The sequence below is a fragment of the Chlorocebus sabaeus genome, chromosome 11 (assembly GCF_047675955.1).
Source record: "Chlorocebus sabaeus isolate Y175 chromosome 11, mChlSab1.0.hap1, whole genome shotgun sequence".
NCBI classification, from domain to species: domain Eukaryota; kingdom Metazoa; phylum Chordata; class Mammalia; order Primates; family Cercopithecidae; genus Chlorocebus; species Chlorocebus sabaeus.
Genome location: NC_132914.1, coordinates 53,110,272 through 53,119,627, shown reverse-complemented (window position 1 = coordinate 53,119,627; position 9,356 = coordinate 53,110,272). Strand labels below are relative to the sequence as shown.

The following is a 9,356-nucleotide window of genomic DNA, read 5'->3' as shown; positions in this document are numbered from 1 at the left end:
CTGGTGGTGTAGTCACCGGAGGTTATCTCCTGATCTTCCATTTGCAAAGGCCATGGGAAAAGTGCAGTATCTGGGCTGGAGTGCACCATATCTCATGGCACTGTTCCTCATGGCTTCCTTTGGGTAGGGGAGGGAATTTCCCAAACCCTTGTGCTTCCTGGGTGAGGTGACACCCCACTCTGCTTTGACTCACCCTCCGTAGGCTGCACCCACTGTCCAGCCAGTCCCAGTGAGATGAACCATGTACCTGAGTTGGAAATGCAGGAATCACCCACCTTCTGCATCGATCTTGCTGGGAACTGCAGACCAGAGCTGTTCCTATTTGGTCATCTTGCCAGCAATTGGCACTAAATACTTTAACATGGTAATCATAATTGTTTTATAGTCACTGTCTAATAATTCCAACATCTGTGTCATTTTTGAGTCTAGTTCTATTCATTGCTTTATATTTTGCTACTTTTTTTTTCTCACTTTTTTGTGTGTCGTGTAATTTTTGATTTCCTGTTAAACAGCATGTATAGACAAACAAGCAGGACTGAAGTAATAATATTATACCCAGAAATGGGCATGAATTTTATTCTGTAAGGCTGATGGTTGGTGGATTGAGTCCACCTAGTAAAGAACTGAGCTTAGCTTAGTTTTGTTCATATCGCTATCAGTAACTTCAGTGCACTACAGTCTTCAAAATCCTTCAAAGTTGAGTTGGTTTGTTTGGAAAAATGTCTTAGTCAAGAAGAATGCAGTGGCATATGTAATGATGTAGGTATTTGAAAAATACAGGGGAATAAATGCCTACAAAGACAATGGAATTGACAGTTACTGCTAAGTTGTATTGATGTCCTGAAGAGAGGTGATGAAAGTCTAAGGGCTTTTAACAAGCAGTTAGTGGCTTATGAGATCCAGAGGGCCTATGTGGTAGCTTAAAAAGAGGGTCTTATATCTTGTAGTGGAAGGACAGACTTGGTTGACTGGCATGTTGATCTACTTGTTAATGACATAGAGGTTCAGACATATTTGAATCATTAGCAAGGAAGGTCTGTTATAAAGCTAAGGACCTTGATGGGGAAATCTGGGACTGGAAACACAGAAAAGGGACATCTGGATAGACGCCTGTAAGTATTTTTACTTTGCAACTCCCTCCAAACACTTTTGATTTGCAGAGGTGGCCCACTCTTTCGTAGTAAGAGTTACCTGGAAGATGTTTCAGGAGATCACCTGATGCTTCTTTCAGTAGTTGTATTCAATTCCTCTTCCAGATGCTAGGCTGATCTGTTAGGGTTAAACCGAATATAATCCAGCTAAGGACATGCTGGGCTTGATAGGGAGGAAAGAACCTACATACTGAAAGAATTGTAAGAATTGGCTATCTTGTACTGGTAGGAGTTAGAGGAGTGCTCCTGGGATTGAATTTTGATCAGGGGTCTAACATGTAAGACTGGCTGAGCTAGAATTTATTGACTTGGAGAGCACTTTCATAGAATGTGGAGTGAGGATTTCACTTCACTGCTGGGACGGATCTTCGAGCCTGAAAATTGTGATGTCCAACACTGTGGAAATATCTGAGTTGCTCTGGAAGATGGTAAAGGAATAAATAAAGAGGTTGAGGGAGATTGGCATGATAGGATGGATATATGCTATTAGACCATAAGGCCCACTACACGATTTACTTCATAGGAGGGCCTACAGGACACACCATTCACCAAGGCATAAGGGAATGTGTTTCTGAGAGGTGCACCAGCATGACTAGTAAGTTCACTGGTGGCTCTTATTCACCAGGGATGATAGTAAGAGGGATAGTCATGGAGCTGGGCTTGCTGATGTTCATTGAGATGATGAGGGCTGAAGTAGTAAATGCCAGGTGACTCTACTTAAGCACAGGCAGCCAGGGGGCTGGAATCACCACAATAGTTGGCAAGGTCAGAGGGGCATCCAAGGGACTCTGATGGCAGAAAGTTGTTAAGATAGTTAATAGACCACGGCATAGTATCCTAACACTCCCAACCTCCTCAGTTTCATCTCTAAATATATCCTGTAAAAGCTAGGCACATCCTTGTCACAATACAGCTCTTAACAGATTTTTCTAATTGCCAAAATTGCCGAAGAGTTTCTTCACCTGAGTCTTCCTTTAAATGGAATCCAGATGGTTCTTTGGTAAGAGTTTTCATTCTGATTTCAGCTCTCAAATCAGTCAGCAATGTTCTAGGAGCACACATGAAAGCCAGTACTGTACTTTACAACTGGAAATAATTTCTGTGGTTTATGCCAGAAAGAGATAATCTTTGGAGTTGTCAGAGGAAGAAGCTTCAGAATCAAAATTGTTTAGAACCTAAGAAAAGGTGATCTGGAATAGAATTTTTTTTGGTAGGACATCATTGATAACCTTCTTTGAGAAGTAGCTAGTCATTTCTGACCCAATGTGTTTGCAACTTTTTTTTATTGATGAGACTAAGAGCTCCTCATGAGAAGGAAGACTTAATCATTCAGCTAATCACCAGATTTATAAGAAAATAGTTTTTAAGCAAGTAGTTGTTTTTGTGTACAAAGTCTAAGAATATAATTTTCCTAATTTTCCCCTTTATTAAAATATATCTACCAGAAAAAAATTTGAACTTGCCTTCTCTGAATACTTTTGTCAGCAAGTTTGAAAAAAAAAAAAAAGACATATGCTCACATTGTATTTTTCTGAGAAATCACTTTAACAAAAGGAGAAATCTGAAGCTCAAGTTATCAGCTGGAGGAGCTCTATGAATATCATTCAAAAGTTCTATTTATTTTGGAGTGATTAAACTGAATAAAGACTTACAATTTTTCTGACCATGTCCTTGAAGGCTTGTTTTACTTGTTTATTCCTTAGAGTGTAAATGAATGGGTTCAGTGAAGGGGCAACTGAGATATTGAGCACAGCTACTCCTTTATTGAAGGCAACACCTTCTTTTGCTGAAGGTTTTATGTACATGAAGATGCAGCTGTCATAAGAAAGACAGATGACAACCACGTGGGAAGAACATGTGGAAAAAGCCCTTTTTCTTTGCTGAGCAGAGGGGAGCTTCCGAATAGTCCTGTTAATGTTTGTGTAGGAGAGAATCACTAGCACCAGGGTGATCATCAAGGTCATAACTGCTTAGAAAAAGTCAACCAGTTCCAGTAGACTTGTGTCTGAGCAAGCTATTTCTGTGAGGGGGTCCATAGTCACAATAATAATGATTCACAATATTAATGATTCACAATAATAATGATTTCTGTTGGAGGCACAGAAATCCAGCTGACTGGTGAAGATGATTGGGACAAAGATGATCAATAATCCACTTAGCCAAGAGCAGAGAACCAGTTTAATGTGGACCCTCCTGCTCATAATGGTGGTGTAATGCAGGAGTTTGCTGATGGCTACATAACGGTCATAGGACATGGCAGCCAGAAGGCAAAACTCTGTGGCCCCGAGGAATATGGCAAAAAAATATTGAGTGAAGCATCCAGCAAAGCTGATGGCTTTATTCCCAGTTGAGATGCTGAACAGTAGCCTGGGAGTAAAAGTGGTTGTAAAGAAAATTTATAAGGAGGAGAAGTTCCAGAGGAAAAAATACATAGGGGTCTGGAGGTGGGAGTCAAGTAGTGTAAGGATGATGATGATGATGAGATTTCCAATGATGCTGAATACGTAGGTGAGGAAGAGAAATACAAAAATGATAATATGAAGCTCTGGGTTGTTTGTTAGTCCAAGCAGAATGAATCCTGTCAGAAAGGTTTGGTTTTTCATTTCTAACTTTTGCTGCTTGTGAATGTATAGAGGAAAAATGTTAGTGATGAACACAGAAGAGCTCAAGAACATTTTGGAGAGGCAAGTTTTACCCATAGGATTAGTTTAAGTGTCTTTTTTTTTTTTGACAGTCTTACTCAAAATTCTTTTTTTATTGGATAAGAGCTGGCTCTTTACAAGAACTATTTTCTTAAATTCTCATGTAGGATTTTCTCTAAAACTCCTCTTAACAATTTTCATATACTTTCCTAGCTTACCTTCAAAACGAATGCCTAAATTCTCCATTTCCAGTTTTTATTTTCACTTTGAACATGTCTCTACATTTGATCTTTCATTATATCTGTTAATTTGGCAGTGATGTTTCTTTCATCACTGTCTTTGTCTCAGAGGGAAAAGGAAAAAGAAAAAAGGTAGTTCACAGTTGAAAAGTCTTTGGGATGGAATCAGCAGTACCATTGAAACTGTGATAATCAAGATTCCCCAGCTTCCCTTTGATTTTTGAATCTGTGGACTCTTGTAACTATTACTAGTCTCTAAATATTTGCTGCTGGTGTCTGCTTTCCCTCAGGCCCAAGCTCAAGGTTTATTCGTGTTGTAGCAAGTGACAAGTTTTCTTTCCTTTTTAATGTTGAATAATATTCAATTGTATGTGCATACCACATTTTGTTTACTCCTTCATCTGTTGATGGAAGTTTGATTGCTTCTACTTGGCTATTGTGAATAGCACTGCTATGAACATAGATGCACAAATATCTCTTTGAGAGCCTCCTTTCAATTCTTTTTTAAAAAAAATTTTTAAAATTTATTTTTATTTTTTATTATGCTTTAAGTTCTAGGGTACATGTGTACAACGTGCAGGTTTGTTACACATGTATACTTGTGCCATGTTGGTGTGCTGCACCCATCAACTCGTCAGCACCCATCAACTTGTCATTTACATCAGGTATAACTCCCAATGCAATCCCTCCCCTCTTCCCCCTCCCCATGATAGGCCCTGGTATATGATGTTCCCCTTCCAGAGTCCAAGTGATCTCATTGTTCAATTCCCACCTATGAGTGAGAACATGTGGTGTTTTGTTTTCTGTTCTTGCGATAGTTTGCTGAGAATGATGGTTTCCAGCTGCATCCATGTCCCTACAAAGGACACAAACTCATCCTTTTTTATGGCTGCATAGTATTCCATGGTGTATATGTGGCACATTTTCTTAATCCAGTCTGTCACTGACGGACATTTGGGTTGATTCCAAGTCTTTGCTATTGTGAATAGTGCTGCAATAAATATATGTGTGCATGTGTCTTTATAGCAGCATGATTTATAATCCTTTGGGTGTATACCCAGTAATGGGATGGCTGGGTCGTATGGTATTTCTAGTTCTAGATCCTTGAGGAATTGCCATACTGTTTTCACAATGGTTGAACCAGTTTACAATCCCACCAATGGTGTAAAACTGTTCCTATTTCTCCACATCCTCTCCAGCAAAGAGAATAAAATACCTAGGAATCCAACTTACAAGGGATTTAAAGGACCTCTTCATGGAGAACTACAAACCACTGCTCAGTGAAATAAAAGAGGACACAAACAAATGGAAGAACATACCATGCTCATGGATAGGAGTAATCAATATCGTGAAAATGGCCATACTGCCCAAGGTAATCTATAGATTCAATGCCATCCCCATTAAGCTACCAATGACTTTCTTCACAGAATTGGAAAAAACTGCTTTAAAGTTCATATGGAACCAAAAAAGATCCTGCATTGCCAAGACAATCCTAAGTCAAAAGAACAAAGCTGGAGGCATCACGGTACCTGACTTCAAACTGTACTACAAGGGTACAGTAACCAAAACAGCATGGTACTGGTACCAAAACAGAGATATACACCAATGGAACAGAACAGAGCCCTCAGAAATAATACCACACATCTACAGCCATCTGATCTTTGACAAACCTGAGAAAAAGAAGAAATGGGGAAAGGATTCCCTATTTAATAAATGGTGCTGGGAAAATTGGCTAGCCATAAGTAGAAAGCTGAAACCGGATCCTTTCCTTACTCCTTATACAAAAATTAATTCAAGATGGATTAGAGACTTAAATGTTAGACCTAAAACCATAAAAACCCTAGAAGAAAACCTAGGTAATACCATTCAGGACATAGGCATGGGCAAGGACTTCATGTCTAAAACACCAAAAGCAAGGGCAACAAAAGCCATAATTGACAAATGGGATCTAATTAAACTAAAGAGCTTCTGCACAGCAAAAGAAACTACCATCAGAGTGAACAGGTAACCTACAGAATGGGAGAAAATTTTTGCAATCTACTCATCTGACAAAGGGCTAATATCCAGAACCTACAAAGAACTCAAACTAAGTTTACGAGAAAAAAACAAACAACCCCATCAAAAAGTGGGCAAAGGATATGAATAGACATTTCTCAAAAGAAGACATGCATACAGCCAACAGACACATGAAAAAATGCTCGTCATCACTGGCCATCAGAGAAATGCAAATCAAAACCACAATGAGATACCATCTCACACCAGTTAGAATGGCAATCATTAAAAAGTCCTTTCAATTCTTTTGGATATATGCCCAGAGATATACATTGTTGGATTGTATGGTAATTCTGTTTTTAATTTTTTTGAGGAAATGCCATACGTTTTCCATAGTGACTGTACTCTATGTGGAATTTTAAAATCAAAATGAATATCTGAATATCTGGGGCACAAAATAAATGCAGAGAAATGTCTGATTCTAAGATAAGAATTAACATAATGATGCATTCTGTTCAGGCATCAACAATTTTCTATCTTATGTGTGTGTCATCTTTCCAAAACTAGTTTATAAGTTCCTTAAGAGCAGGTGAAGGACAAGAGAATCAAGGTTTATTGAATGATTATAGTGTTGGTTTATGCTAGATCTCTTTATAAATATATTTTTCTTCTTTTCTGATATTCATTTATCTCCCAATAACAACATCAAAAGCACACAGTATGGGCAAAATACATACTCGTTAAATAAATGAAAAAAATTAGTGCCCCCGCCACTTTACTTTGTTCTTCATTTGCTGATTTATCCTTGGCCATTTACGATACAGTTGTACTTTCTTCCCTAGATTTCTTGCCTAGAAACTAAAACTTTCAAAGTGTAGCCTACTATAAAGCTACTTGGTTCTGTAACTTGATTTTACCTTTGCCTTTCTTTTTCCACTGATGAATGGCCAGTGAGTCATGTGTGTTACCTCGTCTTTGCTGGGATTTCAAGAGCTGAGAGCCAGGCCTTTATCAGTAAGACTGTATTTTTCTTTTTTCTTTTTTCTTCAACTTTTATTTTAAGGTCAGAAGTACATGTACAGAATGTGCAGGTTTGTTACATAAGTAAATGTGTGCCATGGTGGTGCCCAGCATCCATTAGCTATTCTTCCTGATGCTCTCCCTCCCTCCACCCCCACTTGAAATTTTCTTGTTCATAGTTGGTGCTCTTCTATCACCAAATAATAAAAATCTATATTTGTTCTATTTGTTATTGAGAGTAAGAGGAATATAATAATTTTGTTTTTTTTCAGGGTTTTGTTATTTTTTTTTAATTGACATCAAATTGTTTGTATTTATCATGTACAATGTTATGTTTCAAAGTATATATATACATTGTGGTTTGACTGTAAAAAGGACTCAATGTGTGTAAGGTTTGTTTGGGCACAGAACTGTTCCTTGTCCTTAGTTTTCGGGACACTGAGCTATCTGTTCCTTTAAATCTTCCCCACTGACATTTAAGGAGAAATGTTTATTTGTACTTGGGGCCCATGCTACACATTCTCTAAGCCTCTGAATGGACTAGTTACTTTCAGGAAAGGGGCTACAAGCATAAGGTACTTTTTAATTAAGCAAAAAAAAAAAATTACAGTTACATAATTTCATGTTCCACAATTACAAAACGGTAACATAGATATAACTATAAGCTGAGAATATACTTACACTTGACTTTCAGGACAAATGTTACAGGATTTTGACCATAGATGTCTGTGGAATGGATCACAATTTAGAAGTCAGATATGGATGAAAGGTGGCATAAAATTCAACTTGTTTGCTTTTCCAACCATGATTTGTTGATGTAATCATTCACAAAGTTCACAAACTTATGAAAACTTAGTAAGAAAAATCTTACTCATCCGGTTATATATCAGTTTAGTTCTCATTTGCTACTTCCTATTTGCACATTAATTTAAATGCACCTTGGCCAGTAACTAATCCTTTGAGATGTGACTTATTTTAAGTTATGCAAAGTTGTACTAGTGGGAATAAAACACTAGGAAGCACTCTCCCTTCAAATATTTATATCCTCTGCTTTGCCTCATTTGAACATAGATATGTGCATCCTTTCTGATTTTACACCAGACTGAAGCACATTTTAAAATTTCTATTCTGAGGAGACCTCAACATAATCATTTGAGGAAAGAAAGAAAAGATCTCAAGAGACCCACATGCAGAACTTACTAATGAACCCTAATTTTTGAGAACTCTTGAATTGAACTTTTAATAGGAGTTTAGGGAAGAAGTCTAAAGAGACTCTGAAGAAGTTTACAGGAGAACATCAGTATATTACAAAAGCCTTATGAAAACTGCAGAAATAATGATGGTTAAAAATAATCACGGGCTGGGCATGGTGTCTTATGTCTTTAGTCCCAGCACTTTGGGAGCCTGAAGCAGGTGGATTGCTTGAGCCCAGAAGTTCGAGACCAGTCTCAGCAACATAATGAAATCCTATTTCTACAAAACAAAACAAAAAAAATTGTGGGAAATAGAACAATTACCAGTATTTTTTCAACTTTATTTGTTTAAATTGACAGTTAAATTGTATGTATTTATCATGTATACCATGATGTTTTGAAGAATATATACATTTTGGAATGGTTAAATCTAGCTAATTAACATATGCATTAGTTCACATAGCTATCATTTTTGTGGTTAGAACACTTAACATCCATTCTCATCATTTTTCAAGAATACAATATATTTTGTATTAATTGTAGTCACAATGCTACACAAAGAGTATACAACATACCTCTTGAACTTATTCCTCTTTATCTAATTTAGTATCCTTTGACCAATATCTCCGCAGTCCTCACCCTCTACAACTGTCCCAGTCTTTGGTAACACCATTCTACTCTCTAGTTCTGTGAGATCAGGTTTTTGAGATTTCACATGTAAGTGAGATCATGCAGAATTTGTCTTTCTGTGCTTGGCTTATTTCACTTAACAGAATGTCCTCCAGGTTCATCCGTGTTGCCCCAAATGATAGGATTATATTTTTATGGCTGAATGTTATTCCATGGTGTATATGTACTACATTTTCTTTATTCATTAATTCTTCCATTGATGGACCCTTAGGTTAGTTCTGTATCTTGACTCTTGTGAATAGTGCCTCAATAAACATGGGAATGCAGATATCTTCTCTTTGGCATACTGATATAATTTCCTTTGGATATATGCCCATTAATAGGATTGCTAAATCATTTTGTAATTCTATTTTGTTTTTTTGAGACAGAATCTCTGTCTCCCAAGCTGGAATGCAATGCCACAAACATGGCTTCCTGCAGCCTCAACCT

General features: G+C 37.4%; 1 pseudogene; it reads right to left on the bottom strand.

Moving 5' to 3' along the window:
* Positions 1-2,782: 2,782 nt before the first annotated feature.
* Positions 2,783-3,776, bottom strand: LOC103238473 (olfactory receptor 2AP1-like; annotated as a pseudogene).
* Positions 3,777-9,356: the final 5,580 nt, after the last annotated feature.